Genomic DNA, 20223 nt, shown 5'->3' with positions numbered 1-20223 from the left:
AAGAGGAGTTTGAAGGCTTTTAAGGTGAAACTGTCACGCCAGCAAACTTGCTAGGGACTTGCCCGGCACTTGCTCTCTCCCTCTATTTGTTATCTTACTTCTATCATTGACAGTCCCTCTAGGTTGTGGGCTGCTTGCCTGTGTTCCTGAGAAGCATCTACGGTACCAGTCTATAGAGTGTGTTTTCTTTAGTGAATTACCGGTATGTTTACCGGTAATAAACTTGCACTGTTTTATGTATATGTTTGATTACATACAGCCTTGTGACAGTTTTCCTGCATGTCATAAGCATTTGAATATAAATTAAAATGTTAAAATCAAATCTGATATTGTTTTACCTTTTATTTGGTGTGTGGAAGGTGTGCAGAAGAGGGGGTAGTCTTATATGGCGAGTATATAACAAACTCTGTATTTTCAGTGGAAATGTTAGGGGGTCGTCTTATACGCCCAGTCGTCTTATACGCCGGCAAATACTGTAAGACTTCTTTACGTGGTGGCGGGATTCTAAGAGGAAAAGAAGAAGCTGCAAGGCCTCTTTAAGGTCTGGGCTCAGGAGCGCCAGATCATCAATCACGTCCTTCATCCTCTATTGCTCAAAGCAAGTCCCAAGGTCAGCTGGATTCAGCGAGAGGCTCCACCTCTTGATGGGAGATCGGCACAGTCACGTAGCTAAGGGCACAAACCAAGAGAAGTGGGGTCCCTCGTGGGGGGTCCCTCTTTGCAACTTACCCCATAGAGCTTGTCACAGGGAAGGACGGTCTGAGGTAGTGAAGAGAGACGTAGAACCGAGAGCTGGTGGTGAGAGCTGAGTCTATTCTCTGCCTCCTGCTGTTGGTGTGGCCTCAGCAAGTCACCTCCTGAGCTTCCTATAACAAGGTACTTTATTCTATAATCCAGAGATGCAGTGACTATGTTGGAGCGAATAAATGAGATAAATAAAATAAAAACACATTAAGACTGCGGGGTATGATGCAACTGTAACAATTTTGAATCCATATATTGACGCTGTATTATTTTATGTATACCCTTCCTCTTCCTAAAAGGTATTTGAGGCAAATGGTGGAACGCTGAGTGGCTGAACGAGGGGCGCTGTGAGAGTCCTGAAAAGAGCCCCCAGTCCAACAGGCTTAGCTTTCACGCCCAGCCCCACCCCTCTGGCACGGGGAATCTCTCACCTCCTCCCACTCCTGGTGTCTCCATCAGTACAATTACACTTTTGTCAGGGTGATGGGCTTTTTCCCTAGAATCTAGGGGCCTAGGTTTTTGTGAGGATTCGCATAAAATACCTGGCACAAGCATCACTCACATTCTTTCCATCACCATTATTGCTCACACATTTAGATTGTGACGAGTGAACAACTCTGAAACTCATAACGTGAGCAGTCAGAATTCCTAGAAAAGCACCAGTGTAGTCTGTGCCTGAGCCACTTTTGAAACTTAACGTTATTTTTGAAATGAAACCGAATCTAAAACTTTTCTCTTTTGAAGTTGGGGGCCATCATTCCTTTTACAAACAAAAGCCCTGTTACCTAAGACAGCTTCTGTGCCCGGAGACCCCAGCTGGAGGTGAGAAATCCCCTCCCAAGGACCAGAGTGGCAGAGCCCTCAGCTCAGGCTGCCGGTGGCCTGGGACTGTCCTCTCTGGGCCTATGGGGCCAGACAGGAACCCAGTCACCACACTTGACATCACTTATTCCACCCGAAGGACGATCTTTCTTGCCTCCATATTCCAGCCACCTGCCTACCACCACACACAGGTGCCAGGGTGTTCTATGTCGATATTGAACCCAGGTTTCGTGATGCTGTCTGGCAACTCCGGTCGGGAAAGCCATGGTGGGGAGTCCTGCCGCTCCCATCACTTGACCTGGGCGTAGCTGCTCTGTTGTCTTTGGTGCAATTTCCTGGTGTGTGGTTGGGCTGAAGCAGCCTTCCCAGCTCACACTGTGTTCAAATCCCCATACCTCCTCCAGCCAAGTTCTCTTTTCCCTCTGCCTGGACGAGGCCTGGGCTCGGGACCAGCATCGAAGTCAGCTGGATTCGTCTGCTCACACTAATCGATGTGGACGGCCCTGAGGCCCAGGGTCCTGGGAAAGGGAGAGAGGTCAAGGAGATGACTAATGAAAAGGGCGGAATCATAACAGACTGGCCTTCCTCCCGCCAAGAAGCACCTTATCCTGAGTGGAACTGAGGGGATGGGCTCCTGCGGAAAACACGTGCCAGATGTCAGTGGCTTCTATCTGATCTCTCTGTTTCATGAACTCCAGAGCAGTCAGTGGTAAGAGAGCCACGTGGTGGGGGAGGGGCTGCAGGCTTACCAGGGCAGGGGCTGGGCGAAGGGACCCCAGAGCTACAGGAGTTGTATTCAAATTCTTGCTCTGACACTTACTGACCATGTGTCTTTGAACAAGTCCTATTCCTCTTGGCTTCTTCATCTGTAAAATGAGCATCTAACAGATCAGAGGTTTTCAATTGCGTGCCTATGAATCAACTAGGAGCCCCCCTAGGATGGGCATTCAAACTCCTATTGATTGGCATTTAATATAAATAAACACAGTCCAAATGGGTAAGTAAACTCAATCTATAATATTTGGGAACTTTTTCTATCTCATTCTAAAAACACATCCCTACTTTTTCCAAATCTGGGTGGGGCCTTCTCCACTCACAAACTTTCCTCCTAGACTGTTCAGCCAGCTTGAGCTTCTCTCATCCAACATCCAGGCTCAGAGGGACACTGTAGGGTATCATCATTGGAAGAAACATGAGATCAGCATTAAGTTACTGGAGGGATGGTGAATTCCAACAAAATTACATAGCATGAGAATCTGGCTCATGTCATCACAAATATATGATTCTCGCTGAGATAAGCTGTGACCATGGAATTCCTATTTGAGAAACAGAACATTCCTTTCAGACAATTTAGCCATTCCTTCCTCAGAGAAAGCCTAAACTAAATAACCACCCACAAGAAGGTAATATAAAAAAAATAGTAACAGCATTAACTTAATCCGGTCCAGGGCCCTTCTAAACCCACGCCAGTTAGCACTTGTTTTAGACAACATTTTTCAAGAGAAAAGTGAGCCATGCTGATGTAACAGAATAGAAGGCAATGCAGCTGGCCACCAGGATCATGTAGTGACACTAGATAGGTGGTTGGGGGGTAAGGGGGTGTGCAGAGAGAAATAGCTCCGGGGCCCACCGAGCAGACGATCCACCCCAGAGTTAACACATTGTATGCAGGAAATGTATTTATGCGTTTTACGTATTTATACGTTCTACCAGTGTAGTAGAGCGCGGGACACGTATTAATACGTTTTTTATAGACTAGCGGTAGAATGCGGGTAACGTATAACTACGTAAACTAAAGTTATCGTAATTTTACTGAACGTTGCCATTTGCACAAAAAATTAGTAAAAATGGCCCACGCCACCTGTTAGCACACGATAAAAACTACCCGAAACAATGTGTTAAGAGGTAAGGGGGGCACTTCCCCAGACTGACCCTCTAGGCTTCTTCCATGACTCACTGGCAATGAGCTGAGGAAGCTGTGAGACAGATATTGACGTTCTGCCTTTGTCAGAATTCTTGCTTTTGATGAAGAACCCAAATGCTAAGCAATCACGGAACCAGTCTCCACTCGACTAAAGCAGCTCATGTCCCCTCAGGAAGAACACACTAGGGAAGCCCTGAATGTGGGTTAACTCATTCATTAACTTGTTCCACAACCATTTCTTGATTGCCCACTACCTGCCAGTTCTGACCAGGCAGGGGGCTTACAGAGACAAGCTAACGTTGCCCTTGTTCTCAGGAACTCAGAGTCCAGGGGTCAGAAGAGATGACAGACTACCCAGTGGTCCTGGAATAAATGTAGACCATCTACATCAGAAGCTGAAAAGTAACCACAGGGTTTTTGAAATTGATTTTTTTTAATTTCTTGAATTAACCAGGGTGACATTGGTTAATAAAATTATATAGGTTTCAGATTATTTTTAAAATCCTATGTAATAAAATCCTAATATACAAATTGTCCCCTCAACTTGGAGTTTGACCACCCATGGCCCCTCACTCTAGATCAGCCTCCCCCATGACTGGGGGCAGGGCTGGCCCACCAACCTCTCATGTCCCCCTCAATCTTTCCCTCCCCCGCACCGGGCCTCTAGTAAATAAATAAAAGGCTGTTCCTCCCTATCACCAACCCCTGTCATCAGCAAAAATAATGAAAAACAAACTGATTTTGCTTGTACTTAATTGCCAAAATGAAACACAAGTGGGGAAGAAAATTTACCTCCAAAATAGTATTCAGAAATCCTGCATTCAAGAAACAAGAGTTTGTAATTAAGTAGGCCACAGTTCCCTTAGAAGTTGATAGTCCTAAAGAACAAAATGTGTTCCCTTATGTTCTTACCCTAGAAAAATGGACCTAGAAGCTCGGAGGATGTGGGCAAAGAACTTCAGGTAATAAATAGCTAATATTCCCGAGGGACTTGTGTGCCTGTATATGGTAAGTGGGAGGATAGGCCCCTTCCCATGCCCCAACTCCCCCTCCCGCCCTGTGGAAAATATAGCAAAGGCCATCAGTAAGTGGACTGTGAGACCTTGGGAGCCTGGCCAACTCCGTAGTCAAGAAAGGCAGCAAAACAATAACACCAGCCACCCCTATCCACAGGCCGGATGGGACTTAGCAGTGGTTCAACTTCATTGGTGGCTGCCAGTGCAGTGGCCGCCAACAGTGCCCACATGCGGCCTAATCTTAATATATAAAAACCCTGCGGCCATCACATCGCAATGACCACGAGGCTGGACCAATTGCAAGTCAATCCTGCAGTCAGCACTGACTGTTATGGCTGCAGGCACGGTGACCCAGCACTGACTGATGAGGGAGCTGCAAATCAGGCCCAGAGAGAGGCTTGAAGAGAGAAGCAGGGTGTGATCCATAGCCTCTGTGGCAGCCATTGATCAGCATTTGCCTATCTCTTTAGCTCCAGGCCTGGTCAGCAGCTATGCCTCCATTTCTCTCTGCCTTTCTGATCAGGCCCCGTTAATAGGCCCAGAGACACTGACTGGCATAGAAACCCACCAATCAGAACCAAATTGGCACGCAGAGGAGGACAGTTGGGGGCAAGATCAGGCCTTCAGGGGAGGGCAGTTAGGGGCGATCAGGCCAGCAGGGATGGGAAGTTGGGAGCAACCAGGTTGACAGGGAGGGCAGTTGGTGGCCATCAGGCCAGCAGGGGAGGGCAGTTGGGGGCCATCAGGCCAGCAGGGGAGGGCAGTTGGGGGTGATTGGGCTGGCAGCAGAGCAGTTAGGTGTTAATAAAGCCGGCAGCAGAGCAGTTAGGGGGGATCAGGCTGGCAGGCAGAAGCAGTTGGGGCAATCAGGCAGGCAGGCAGGTGAGCAGTTAGGAGCCAGCAGTCCCGGATTGTCAGAGGGATGTCCAACTGCAGGTTTAGTCATCCCCTGATGGGTCTCAGATTAGAGAGGGTGCAGGCTGGCCTGGGGGACAGCCCCTTCTCCCCCCAAGTGCAAATTTCATGCACTGGGCCTCTAGTAAACTCATAACTCATGTCTTTCACAGTCCTCTGAGTTGTTTGGAATCCAAGAACATTACGCTGAGGTTTTCTGGGACCTCACCACTTTGCATAACAGCCTGGTTCTGTTCTAAGCAGTTATATATATTCACTCATTTAATCCTCACAACCACCCTACTAAGTGGATACTATTAGGAGCCTCATTTTTGCAGCAGAGGAAACAAGCACAGAAAGGTTAGGTGACATGCCCAAGGTCACACAGCTAGTCAGAGGCAGAGCCTTGAATTGAACTGAGCCTGTGCAGTGGGCCCTGGTTGCCTGGCTTTCCATTAGGCTGCAAATGGGGGGTGTCTGTGCTTCTTGGTAGCACAACCTAGTAACATAGCAGAAGCTTTGGACCAGACAATGGAGCTTGAATCCTGATTCTGCCGTTCATTGGTGTGGGATCTTTGGTAAGTCATTTAACTTCTCAAGTCTCAGGATCCTCATTTGTCAAAAGGCACTAGCAATCTCTTAATATTGTTTTGAGGATATGAGGATTAAGTGAGATAAAAATAATATGCATGTAGAATCCCGTGCTTAAGAGAGAGCATTTTCACCTGTGGTATACATTTCAGACCCACGAGTTTCAATAGTTTGTCCATATAGTTGCATGCTGTCAAGACACATATGGAAGCAGTGTAGATTCACACATGAGTGGGTCTGGTTCACCCATTCTCTGCGGTAAAAACAAAGCAGTTCAATAATTTTCCAGAGCTTCTGCTAAATTCACAACAACTTACTTTGAAATACTAGAAAATGCCGTCATTAATTTTAAGCAAGGAAACTAGCAACCAGTGTCACTACAATTGTAGAGTGATTCAAAGAGCTGTGGATTGTGTAGGATGACTGAACGCTCTCATTCAGAAGTCCCATCCTAGTTCAAACAATGGCTAACCACCATGGAGGTGAGTAAGGGGTCACACTGGACAAATACACAGAAAACACACATGTAGCACATACAGCAGAAAAACGTTATTACCTAGCATTTTCACAGGACTTTAAAACTGGAAACAACTACATAGAAGTCCTAAAGATTCACCTAATCTAATACCCACCTAATGCTTGAAATGGTTAGATGAGATGAGAGCTGAGGATCCATTCACTTCACAATTCCATGGTTCTTTAATAAAGTATATTCTTTACAAACTCATTTCCAGTGCTCTGTCATCCATTCAGCTTGATGTCCAGTCGATATGAAACCAATGCTTTCTGAGACTTTCTAGACAGACTACGGGCACTTAGCTTGTATTCTACACAATTTGGAGTATTGAGATTCCAAGATAATACACAAAATCGGTGTGTGCCTTTTCCTGGAGAGCAGGCAGACAATGTCCATTAGCCCTTCAAGGGGTCTGTATATAGAACACAAAATACATGTTTTAAGAACCATGTGACTATAAGTACAATGGCCAGAATACACTGGTGTAGCTCCCTTTGTTGAAATCAGCATAGGACGCTTATATGAAAAGTAAAATAAGGTCTGAGAAATATGCAAATATGAAACTTCACCAGCCTCTTGCAGACAAAGTTGGAGTTCCCTGCTGAGCTGGTTGCTTGAACAGACGTGCGGTATGCATGTGCCAACAGGAGAGAGCAGTGGTCTCCGGGTATTTCCGGTTTCTGTCTTTCTAGCATGAGTATCAATAGCTCGCTCTGTATGATTGCTCTTCCCCTCCCGTTAGAGCACATTACTTCATGCCAGCTATAGAGATATTAAGTACCAGAAGTACAGTAATAAAAATTAGAAAACATTTGGTGTCAGACACACATGGGATCAAATTCATAACTATTATCTAGATCCTTGGACAAGTCACTTAGCCTATCTGAGCTCCAGCCTCCTCACCTGACAAGTACAGGTATTAATGCCAACCACACGGGGTGCTCTGAGGACTAACAAAATAATAATGACCAGAACATTCTTAAAGCATTGCCAAGGATGCAGTAGACTCAGTAAATGCTGAAATGAAGCTAGGAAAGAAATGTTCTTATCTTATTGAAAACCACCGAGAGCAGATTAAGACTTAAAAAGATTATTTCACAACAACTACTAGGAATTCTTAAAGTTGAGGGGAAAGGTTTCAACAGATACCACAGTCTCATGGGTGATACAGACATCTGTTCATTCAGTAAGTATTTGCTGAGCATCACTGCTTGCCAGAGACACGGTGATGAATAGGCAAACGTTAATCTAATAACTGTATAATAAATGTAAGAGTGAAATGGTGACGAGTGTGCAAAGGGAAGATTACTGACCACTGAGATTAATAATAGGGAGGTGTTGCAGAGGCATGAAGGGCGGGATACTGGGCTTGAGATCTGAAGGGTGAATGAGTGGGTTGCAATGAGGACAGGGAGAATGGGGGGTGGGGGGATTCCAAACCAATGATTTCAGTGGTGAAGAAGAGGAGAGATGTAGGAGGAGATATAAGGCAATAGCAAGAGAGGAGCAGTCAGATTAGGGTGTTATCATTATTATTATTGGGAGTTTTGAATGAAGTACTAAAGCAGTGGATAGAACTTTCCAAACATGGTGCGAAATCATCTAAGGAGGAGCTCTGAAACCAGTTGCATATCTTTTTTTAACCCTCCACCCGTTCTGAGAATAGAAGCTGGTCAGGGGTTATTGGAGGCAAGGAGAGGGATTTTGGAGAGAGCTGTTGGTGTGCTGTGAGCCCTACTCCATTCCCCAAGGGGGAAGCATGGGGGCTTTGTCCTCCCCTCAAACTAGGGAGAGGAGCTTTCCCAGGGCAACTCGGAAAGCTTCATCTGAAGCTCCCAGTGTTTGGGGAATAGTGAGGACTGGGTCTTCGCAGCCAAGTGGGGGCCACTGCTCTGATGAAACCGAAAATGCAGGGAGTGCACTGTGCTCATCAGAAGGCCCTGAGAATCCCAATTGTTTTCTTTTGCTTTTGTTGGCCTTGCTTGGAGGAAAACAAAAAGATATTACTCCGACTGGTATCAAATCGGTTACTACCTTTTTTTTCCCCCAGGAATTTTATAGATTCAGACCTTACATTTAAGTCTTTAACCCATTTTGAGTTTATTTTTGTTTACGATGTAAGAGAGTGGTCCAGTCCAGTTTGTGGTATTGGGTGTTTTTTTGTTTGGTTGGTTGGTTGGTTTGTGTGTGTGTGTGTGTGTGTGTGTGTGTGTGTGTATCTGTGCAATTTTTCCAACACTATTTTTTGAAGAGACTGTCTTTATCCCATTGAATATTCTTGCTTCATTCATCATAGATTAATTGACCATATAAGTGACCAGCCAGAACCATGCTGTTTTGATTATTATAGCTTTGTAGTATAATTTGAAATTAGAGAGTAGGATACCTTCAACTTTGTTCTTCTATGCTAAGTAAAATAAGTCAAGCAGAGAAAGGCAAATACCGTACTATTTTACTTTTATGTGAAATCTAAAACAAATACAGACATAGAAACAGAGATCAAAGGGAAGAGTACCAGAAGGGAGGGGGTGGGGGTATAGGTGAAAAAAAATGAAGGGAAATATAGCCAATAATATTGTGATAACTTTGAACAATGACAGATAATTACTAGAACTAATGGGGTAACTGTAAGGCTTATCCTGAGAGGCAGAGCCCAAAAGCCCACACCAATCCAAAGCTTCGGTATTAAACCATCTGGCTCCAGGAGGAAGATGAAGGTACCACTAACCCCATCTGAGTAAAGGAGCCTTACTAGCCAATCTAGTCTCAGGTGAGCACCCCATTCTCCCAATCCTCTCAGCCCTTCCCACAAGAACCAGAAAAATGCAGAAAATATAGAGTTTTATCAATATCATTGAAAGCCATCTTGTATAGTGCCTGCTGTCTGAAATTCATAAGGTTAAAACTGCAGCAAGGCAGACAGTCACCCATGGCAATGAGATATGACCATGATGGTACCGATAGACATATTAGAGATATTTTAAGTTTGATTTTTTTAATTTTTTTTTTTTGGTATTGCTGGTGTGTGTGTGTGTGTGTGTGTGTGTGTGTGTGTTTGGTTATTTTTAGAACAGCTGCCAGGGAAGGGATCTTGTTTGTTAACACAGTTCATTTCTACACAGCAACAAAGTCAAAGGGAATTATAATGGCAGGAGACAGGGAATACAGCACTGGAGAGAAGACCCAAAAGTGACTCTTGCTTTTGTAAAAAAAAATTCTTATTTGAAGATACTTGCCACTAATGTCCCTGGAAAAAGATATATACATCTTAAGAAAGCTCATAGACGGCGTCTTTAATGTGATTATCATGATAGAGCATTAATGTAGATTTACCGTGTGCCAAGCTTTGTTAAACTTTGGGGTATGGGTCCTATAAGAAATTTTTGTGTTCGGGAAAGAAAGATGACCCTTCTGTCTCCTGCTTTCTTACCCAGCACCATTTTTGTTTTATGACACGCTGTGACATTTTGGTGCTCAGGGCGGTTCAACCTTCAAAGACAAACTCTCCTGGTTACTTTTCAAAGCAGGCCATTGTCACTTGGGATGGCCCCTGAGGAACAAGAGCTCCCTGAATCCACGTACCAGACCCACCTTTGTAGCCACAACTGGAGAGTTGTTGGTTAGCAGCTGCACTGTGTTCTGGTGCAGACTGAATATACACTTGTACATACACGTGTTCCCAAAGGCCAAATTTGGTGCCAGGTTTTATTTGCAGGTCACTATAATTTGTAATACATCCCTGATGCTATGAAGGTTTTCTTTAAAGTTGTTAATTTAAAAAAGAAACTATTTTTAAAAATTATTTTGTATCAGAACCAGGATTCAAATCCAGATCTGTCTGATTTTATTATGGTCAATGCTCTTAAACATGAGACCAAAAACATGAGCTTTTGCAGTCAGAGTCCCAAACAATTTTCCCATTTGCTTAATTGTGAGCAAAAGTTTTCTCCCAACTACCCTTCATTATTCCACACACACACGTACACACAGACATGCCACTCCACCAACCGTCCTCTGACTCCCCAGCCAGGCAGATAATTCAATGCCTCATCACCATGCTCAGAGCCCAGACTTGCTTTCTTCCGCCTTCTGTTTCCTGTCTCTTTTATGGGCGCTTCTCCCTTTATCTAGTCCTTAAGTGTGTTGGGTTCCTGGAATTTTATCTTTGACCCACCCTACATGTGTTCCTCCCTTCCCATGGCTCCCACTCACATGTCTTTGCTGATATCTCCCAGATCTGTGTCTCCAGGGAAAACCTCTCTCCCGAGCTTTGAGTTTTGCATCTTCGGTTTCTTTATCTCCAGTGGTTGTCTCAGTTGACTCACTGGATTGTGAGGTATTCAAAGATGAGCACCATGCCTTATTTGCCATCAAGACTTGCACTGCAGGGAGCATTTCATATATTTTCTATTATAATACATGAATAAGGAAGTGGATTCAATTAATGTCTGTTGAATGAATAACAAATTAAGGTGAGAAGAAAAGAAAGCCCTTCAAAAGGAGTAGCCATTGACAAGGTAGGCTTTGTCTTCTAGCCCAGAATAGAATGTACAGGAGAATAAGCCAAGGAACGTTGTATTCCATAAGATAAAACAGATGTGCTAGAAATTGGCATGGTCAAACACATTTGACAAATATTGGATTTTAAAAACTTAAGCAGAATTTTTGATCCTCTAGTTCATGTACAGTTCAAATGTCAAAAAGAATATACTTTTCAGCAATTGTTAAGTGTATTTGAGTACATTTCTACTTGGGTTTATTTGCTGAATGCACACCAGTTTTCCCGCAGATTGAGATTCTGTGGATAATCAATTGGGGGAAATGATGTTCTAGAACATCAGATTTTTGACTGATCACTACTTGTAAGAAAATAACTTAAAAAACAACTTCAAACCGAACCCAGTGGTAGTATTCAGAAACTTCTGACCTCTTCTAAGAACAACTCAGTAGGTCTATGTAGGCCTCTTGGACACAAAATCGACTTTGGGGTTGGCCTGGTGTGGACCACACCCTGGATGGTGGGGAGAAGACGTGGCTATGCTTCGGGGTTACACAGGTCCTCTATCAATCAGGCCACCACGGTTAGCCCGTTTGCGATGTTGAATACCGCCTGTTTTCCTGCCTCCCCATGCAGAGTGACATTGCGGTCATGAAGCCCACACACACTGGCTCTCAACTGCATCTTCTCTCTGGGGCCTTGGGGTGGGGCTGCGGGAAATGCTGAGTGACATCACCTCCTCCTAAGCCAAGAAGCCTCCTCAAGGTCAGGCCTGGAGCAGCCATCTTGAGACAGAAAACACGCAAATAATCTACTTCTTTCCTTCTTGGGGAGAGAGCTCACAACTCAGGGGGACCCGGCTCTATGCCGGGTGATGTAGAAAGTATTGTCCTGGCACTCTGACGCTGCAGGTGCTTCATTCATGGGACTCTGTCCAGTCTACACCAGTTGGCGGCGTGGAAAATGGACATGCACCTCTAGACTTTCCCTTGCTTGAAGTTACAAGGCCTTTGGGGGCAGACTCGCCCATTTCCTTGGAATGAGTTGTATGGATGTTGGGCCAATCACAATGGGATAGTTACTGGAGTAGGGTGGGGATGGAGAAGAGCTTCTCTAGAGAGTTCTCTACAAATAAAACTTCTTGGCAATCACTTCTCATTCCTATTATCAACTGTTATTCTCTGGATCATGGAAAATCCTGCATTGCTGGTCATATATGGAGATACAGTGGAAGAGTTAAAGGAAAATCGATTGGCTCACTGAAGGGCAAGCAGAGTTATACAGGAGGGGAGAGAAGCCCCATAATGGTTTGGACAACCTGACAGCTAATCTGGGCTCCCCAATTCCCTATCTTGCTTTTTCCAAAGCCAAGGGGCAAAGAAAGTTCAAAATCAGCCTATATTTCAGTTCCATGAAAAATGAGCTTTTCTCTTGTTGTTCAGCTTCTGATTCCATTAGCCTGACTACACCTGCTTTCCCATCGCTGATAGGAAATGGGCATGAATAGAACCAATGTGTTTCTTGGAACCCCTCTAGAGAAAAGGTTCTAGTTTAATGCCCATGTTTTAATTTGCTGAAGTTTCCTCATTGGAATATTTTTAGGCTAAGCCTTTTCTAAGTCAGGAGGTGTGTGTTTATCTGCCTGAGGAGATGAGGTCCCCAGATTCCCATGTGGGTACCACAGAAAGATGTACCCTTCCAAGGAAGAAGTCCCTTCAAACTTCGAATGCCAGCACCTAATCAAAGGACTGAGGTGGCTGGTTAAGGAAAGGAAGGAGACAAGGAAGACAGGAAGGGAGAGGAAGTAGGCAAAGTGGGAAGAAGAAAGGAGAAAGAATGATGGGAAGGCGAGAGGGAGGGAAGGAGAAACCTTGGGCTAGTCAGGAGCCCAGTAGATTTTATTTAAAAAATCATGGAAATAATGAAACCTGGTTCTTCTAAAAAATGAAAGAGAATAAAAATGGCTTTCCTGCTTCCCCCCTTGACCTGGCCCAGTCAGCCACAGAACTGAGGAGAACCAGGTAGCCATCTGGGCTTCGGCCTGCAGTCCCGATGGTCTGTGTGTCCAGGCTACACTCTGAATGTGGCTGCTCTGAGAGCCTCCACAGGGTCTGCTGTGGGTGTTCAGACTATTCCTGCTCCTGGTCAGGAATGGCTCTCACGAAGCTGGTTCACCCCAAGGTCAACCTTTTCAGAATTTAGTGAACAATCCTCAGAAGAATGGAGGGGGATCCAAGATTTGAATCCTGCCTCCAAAAACTGTATGCCACAATGCATTTTTCCTCTCGGGGCTTAGCGTGTCTTACAGGACACTGCAGAGGAAAGTCACCTCCTAGGGACAGCTCCTGCATGTGTGGGACCCAGTCCCTTCATGGCACATAACCGTCTGTGCTGGAGTAGAAGAAAATGCCTGGTCCTGAACACAAAAGCCGTTTCTACCTGTTGTCAACAGCAGGTTGACAGGACTGGGAAGGGTGGGGGGAGAGTCTGAATGCCTCATCCTCACCCTAAATGGGCCCAGCATTGCCTCCTCTGTACCCAGCATCTTCACCCGTATCCATCACGCTCGGCCCTCAACCAGTTCACCCAGGAGGCCGCCATCCTGAAGCAAGGTCAGCCCATGGCCTTCTCTCCGGAAGACTCCAAGTTTCCCTTTCACTTTTCACAAGCCAAGCAGAACAAACAGCGCCATTCCCAGGAATTCATTCAGCTCCTAACTGGAAGGAAACTTGAGCAGCCATTGTTGCAATGGAGTAGGGCACGTGCTTTGGAGTCTGAGGGCCAGGTCTGCAATGACTTGCTGGTGACCTTGGGAAATACCCGCTCTGCACTTACTCGCTGGTGACCTTGAGAAAGGAACTTGACCTCTCTGAGACAGCCTCTCGTGTTCGAAGAAGTGATCACAATAACAACGTTGTTATGAAGATGAAATTGTGTCATCTCTTGGAGAGAAGGATCTTTATCCAACAATGTTTAGCCTGCAGTAAGCACTGAGTACATATTTATTAAGTTCATGCAAAATGCTCTGCAGCATTTCACACATGGAAGGCTGCAGTAAGTGGATAGTATTTTCTTCTTTATCATTATTTTCTGCCTCTCCTCATAAGGAGGAGCTTATTTTGGCCGTTGTATCTGTCAGGGTGCTGGCAGGAAACAGATGGTGCATTCCAGCTGAGGAGAGAGTCATGAAGGAACATTGGGAGCAGTGGGGGCCGGAGTAAGGGAATGGTTAAACACTTCTGAACCAACAACAGAAAGATGTCACCTCTCCTAGACCTGAGGAAGGAGGGGAGCTGCTACCAGAACCCCAAAAGAGGGCCCTAGCTGAGAGGGCAGCTCCAGAGGATCTAAAGCCTTCAGGGGAAGAGTGGAGTTTGGAGGAAGCAGGGAGAATGGAAACCCCACCCATTCTCTCCTCCCACCCTCTGGTCTCCTGCTGATGCCTCCCAAAGGCCAAGCCCACTGCTCCCTGATGAGGTCCGTGTGGGTCAGTTTCCACAGAGCCAAGTGGAAGAGGGTGGGCCTGTATTTGATGGTGTAAATGGAGAAAACCCAGGAAAGCCATGAATCCAAAGGGTTTATGTTCATAGGCATCTTTTCTAATCTACATTGGTGGGATCTTGTCTATTAAAGTATACATCTGCTATTGTAGTATAAATGCTTCGTTTGTTTTTTAAAAATAGATTTTATTGATTTTTTACAGGGAGGAAGGGAGAGGGATAGAGAACTAGAAACATCGATGAGAGAGAAACATTGATCAGCTGCCTCCTGCACACCCCCCACCCTGCAACCAAGGTACATGCCCTTGACTGGAATCGAACCTGGGACCCTTCGGTATGCCGGCCAACACTCTATCCACTGAACCAAACTGGTCAGGGCTGCTTGGGTAATTTTTAATAAAAATAACTCCATTACTATCTATAATATTTCAAATCTATTCAACTTTGCCTAGTGTACTGCAAATTGTATTTGTAACAAGACAAGCATTTGGGAATTGAGGCACTAGATTAGCTCACTTTTGCAGTGCGGGTATATCTGTGGCAGGGATAAGCCATGTGAGCCAAGCAGCATGTTTCCAATAAGCACAGTTAGGCAGGTGGGCATCTGCTAACCAGCATCCAGTTCCACTGCCCAACAGCTGCCGGGAGGCCCGAGGCCTTCCCTGGATGTGAAACACAGTGCTGATATCTGAACACACAGCTTCATCCGTTAAGTATATAGAAAGATGCAGACAGTAAGCTGATAACATGAAAGATACCGACAGTGAGATTTGGTGGTTCTTCATGGGCCCTGCTTTAATCTGTTGCCTGGACCTAAGAAAATAGCCGTGTTCAGAAATGAATGGTAGCAATGATAATCGAGAATTATGCCGCATTGATTTTGTTCTAGAGACTACACTAAGTGCTTCACATAAGTTATCTCAACCCCCCAAATAAGTTTGTGTTGTAGATTTTAGTGATATTGTTACTTGCCCAAGATAACAAAGCTGGTGAATGGGAGAGCTGGGACTGGAATTTAAGTAATCTAACTCCAGATTGTACTTTTAACCATTGGGCAATTCTGCCTTAAATACTCACAGGGTGGGAGTTGTGGGGGGGGTGAGGGGTGCATGAAATGGAAGAACATACACTTTTTAAGTTGAGTGATTTTATGCAGAGAGTGAGATAATGAGTGGATTTTTCCTTTACTTTTTTTTGCTCTTTTCCTGATTTTATTTAAGAATCAATAGTATATTAGTTTCATATGAAAAAATGTAAACTTAAAAAAAATAAAATAATAAAAAGAAAAATGTAAACTTTATGTCAAAAGAATTATTAGCAGACTGGTTCTATAATGGGAGTGTGAGGACCCTGTGCCCATTCCTCCTTCAGGTTACACTAAAACCCTGTGCAGACTAGAGGCCAAAAGGAGACCCACATATGTGTGACCAACTGATTTTCAACAAATGTGCCAAGGCAATTCAATGGGGGAAGAATATCTTTCCCAACAAATGGTACTGGATCAACTGGATATCCATATGGGGAAAGGGGAGAGATAAAGATTAACCCTTAGTTCTCAGCATACACAAAATGTAACTTGAAATAGATCATAGATTCCTATGTCAAACCTAAAATTGTAAAACTTTTAAAAGATAAAAGAGAAAAGCTTCATGACCTTGGGGTAGGTGAAGTTTTCTCAGACAGGAAACAAATAGAAACTAATTGGAAAATCTTTCAGATCAGTGCCACTTCATCAAAATTAAAACTTTTATTTTTTGAAAAATATCAAGAATACATACAGGCAAACCACTATCTGGGAGAAAATATTCAAAGTACTTGTACCCAGAATCTATAAAGGGCTCTTACAACTCAATAAGAATAAGACAAACAACCTATTTTCTTTAGTGGGCAAAATATTAAACAGACATGCCAAAATAGAGGAAATATATAGGGCCAAAAAGACATAAAAAGATGCTTGACATCATTCATTAATCATCAAGGAATTGTGAATTCCCTGGCCAGTTTTGCTTAGTTCGTTGGGTATAATCCTGTGCACTAAGAGATTGCCAGTTCGATTCCTGATCAGGGCACAAGCCCAGGTTGCAGGCTTGATCCTCAGTAGGGGGTGGAAGGAGGCAGCCAATCGATGTTAGCTTTCAGCATCTATATTTTTCTCTCTTCTTTTCCCTCCCTCTATCTCTAAAAATCAATAAACTATTCTTTTAACAAAAAGAATATGCTGGGGGAAAACAACAAAATATCACTACACAAAAATTAGAATGGTTTAAATTAAAAAGACTGACCATACCAAGTATTGGTGAAGATTCAGAGTAACTGGAACTCTCATAAACTACTGGTGGAGATCTAAAGTAATACAAATTTTTTGGACAAGTTTGGCAGTTTTTTCAAAGGTTAAACATAAACCCACCATACAACCCAGCTATTCCACACCTAGGTATTTACCCAAGATAAATGAAAACATATGTCCACATGAAGACTAACATGTGAATGTTTGTAGGAGCTTTATGTGTAATAACCCAAAAATGGAAACAACCCAAATGTCCATCAATAGGTGGGAAGGATAAACCAATTGTGGCATATCTATCCAATGAAATACTACGCAGTAATAAAATGGATCAAAATATTGATACATACAACAATAAGGATGAATCTCAAAATCATTATGCTATGTAAAGTATGACAAACACCCCTCAAAAAATATTTGTCTTGACTGTAGTGATAGTTGCATGAGTATAGTTGACCTTTGAACAACACTGGTTTGAACTGTGGAGGTCCACTTATATGTGGATTTTTTAAAATAAATACTATAAATGTATTTTCTCTTCCTTATGATTTTTTAAATAGCATTTTCTTTTATATAGCTTACTTTATTATAAGAATACTAGAGGCCCCATGCATGAAATTCGTGCACTGAGGGGTAAGGGGGACAGTCCCCTAAGCCCAACCTGTGCCCTCTCCCACTCTGGGAACCCTAAGGGAATGTCTGCCTCCTGGCTTAAGCCCGCTTCCCATGGGGATCGGGCCTAAGCCGGGAGTCAGATATCCCTCTCACAGTCTGGAACCCCTCACTCCTTACCGCCCACCTGTTCACTGCTCTTTAGCGCTGCTGTGGAGGCAGGAGAGGCTCCCGCCACCAGCCCAGCTTCTGGCTGAGCAGCACTCCCCCTGTGGGAGCACACTGACGACCAGGGGACAAGTCTTACGTTGAGCATCTGCCCCCTGGTGGTCATCGTGCATCATAGCGACCGGTCATTCTGGTTGTTCCACCATAACAGTCGCTTAGGCTTTTATTATATAAATATGTAATACATATGCAATACATATAACATACAAAATATATGTTAATCAACTATTTATGTTTTTATAAGGTTTCCAATCAACATTAGGTTATTAGTAATTTTTCAGGGAGTCAAAATTTATCATGGATTTTCAATGGCATAAGGGGTCAGCACCCCTAACCCCTGCATTGTTCAAGGGTCAACTGTATAACTGTATGTATATGTTTAAGTTCATCAAATTGTATGCTAAATATTTGCAATTTGTTATACATCTGCAAAGTTGCTTTAAAAACAAACATAAGAAAAAAAAACTTTCTTGCCAAGCTCCTGGTTTTAGGAACTAGATAGCAAAGGTAACCTCAGCACCAGCACACAAGCTTGCTCTTCCTCCTACAGCAGACTGTGGGCTTGCCATGTTCTGTTTCACCATGCTAGGTGGCCCCATTTATCTTGCTCTCTGCCTTACAACTTGATTTTCATTTGATTTTTTCCAGAAGTTTTACTGCAGTGTAGTTATACGCATGCATTTAACTTAAGAGTTCAACTATAGATGTGAGGCAATAAAGAAAAGCAATTACAGTATTTACCAGGAAGAGACAATGTGCACGGTGCAGGTGATTTCGATAGCCTTTCCATTTCATGAGTCTGAGATGGTGGGAGTGGCTGTATTCTTATTTCAGATTGCCCACATTTCTCCCATATTAGGAGAACAGCATCATCTATATATATAAAAGGCTACTATGCAGTGTCCCCACAGGAGTTCAACCAGGAGATCGGCAGTTCTATTGCTCACTAGGACATGCGCTGACCACCAGAGGGCAGCGTGGAACAAAGGAAGGCCCCGGCCAGCAGCCTAAAGGCCTCAATAGGCCCTGATCACAGACCTGGCTGAGGGACCCTACCTGTGCATGAATGTCGTGCACTGGGCCCCTAGTATGAAATGAAATTCTACTGTTTAAGACACACAGTTTTATACAACACAGCCTCTAAGGCATTGGTTCTCAACCTTCCTAATGCCGCGACCCTTTAATACAGTTCCTCATGTTGTGGTGACCCCCAACCATAAAATTATTTTCGTTGCTACTTCATAACTGTAATTTTGCTACTGTTATGAATCTTAATGTAAATATCTGATATGCAGGATGTATTTTCATCATTACAAATTGAACATAATTAAAGCATAATGATTAATCACAAAAACAATATGTAATTATATATGTGTTTTCCAATGGTGTTAGGCGACCTCTCTGAAAGGGTCGTTCGACCCCCAAAGGGGTCACGACCCACAGGTTGAGAACTGCTGAAGGCAACCAACTGATTCATCTGACACTCAGCTGAAGAAACAATGGCCTGTCTCAGAATTGGAGAAAATACTCATTGTGTAGAAATCTCCCTAGTCATGAGGATACGTATGCCATACTTGGTTTTCATTATGGGCTGACTCTAGGACTCTCATGTAAGAGGAAACTTTACTGTATCCTTTTTGATTTTCAGAACAGCCCCATGAAGTGGCTGGGGGAAGTATTTTTATCCTATTATCCACATTTGACAGATGAGGAAATGGAGCCTGAGTGAGATTGTGACTTGCTAGTTACACAGCTAACAGGGCAGCCTCATTCCCAGAATCCACATGTTCAGACAGCTTGTCTAAGACTGCTTACACCATATCACCACCTCCACATGTTGCCATTTTGCTTATCAGACAAAAGCATTACTTATGGCCTGGATTTGCCTTGAGTCTAAAGGAGAATTCTCACTTCTACTCCAAGTTAGTTTCACAATGTGAGCAGAAGTTCCTGTGAATAACTGTGGCTCTTCCTTAATTTTGTCTTCCCTCTTAATTAAGAAGGAAATTATGTTAAGCCAAACAGGGTAGCCTTGTGACTCTTACCTGCCAATCATAATCAAAATTTATTTTAATTCACTATCAAGCTGTCAGTTATCCAAGCTTTGTGAGGAAGGGACACAGATGAGGCTAAGTTATAATGATATGATTCCACAAACTCAGAGGAACCAACATCCTGAGCAAGTCCCCAATTTACTCAGAGGCAAAAGGAACTGTCTGGCATATATTTAAACCTACCATGTGCCAGGCACTCCTCAGACATCAACATACATTTTGTCACTTACACACGTTCTAGTTGCAGCCCTTAAGAGCTGAAGTATTTAAACTAGAACATGGAGAATTACCTTTCTTTTAAGGATCTTCAAAAAAGCACTTCTTCATGGGGAGGTGGAAAGGTCCTATAAAATGACCTATAAGACAATTCTTACTCTAAAAGTCTAAAACAAACTGTCCCCTGCTCAGCCAGTGTGGCTCACTGATTGAGTGTGTATCTATGAACCAGGAGGTCACAGTTTGATTCCTGGTCAGGGCACATGACCAAGCTGTGGCTTGATCCCCACTAGGAGGCGTGTGGGAGGCAGCCAACTAATGAC

The sequence above is a fragment of the Myotis davidii genome, unplaced genomic scaffold (genome assembly GCF_000327345.1).
Source record: "Myotis davidii unplaced genomic scaffold, ASM32734v1 scaffold46, whole genome shotgun sequence".
Taxonomy (NCBI): Eukaryota; Metazoa; Chordata; class Mammalia; order Chiroptera; family Vespertilionidae; genus Myotis; species Myotis davidii.
This window is presented reverse-complemented; position numbering follows the sequence as displayed.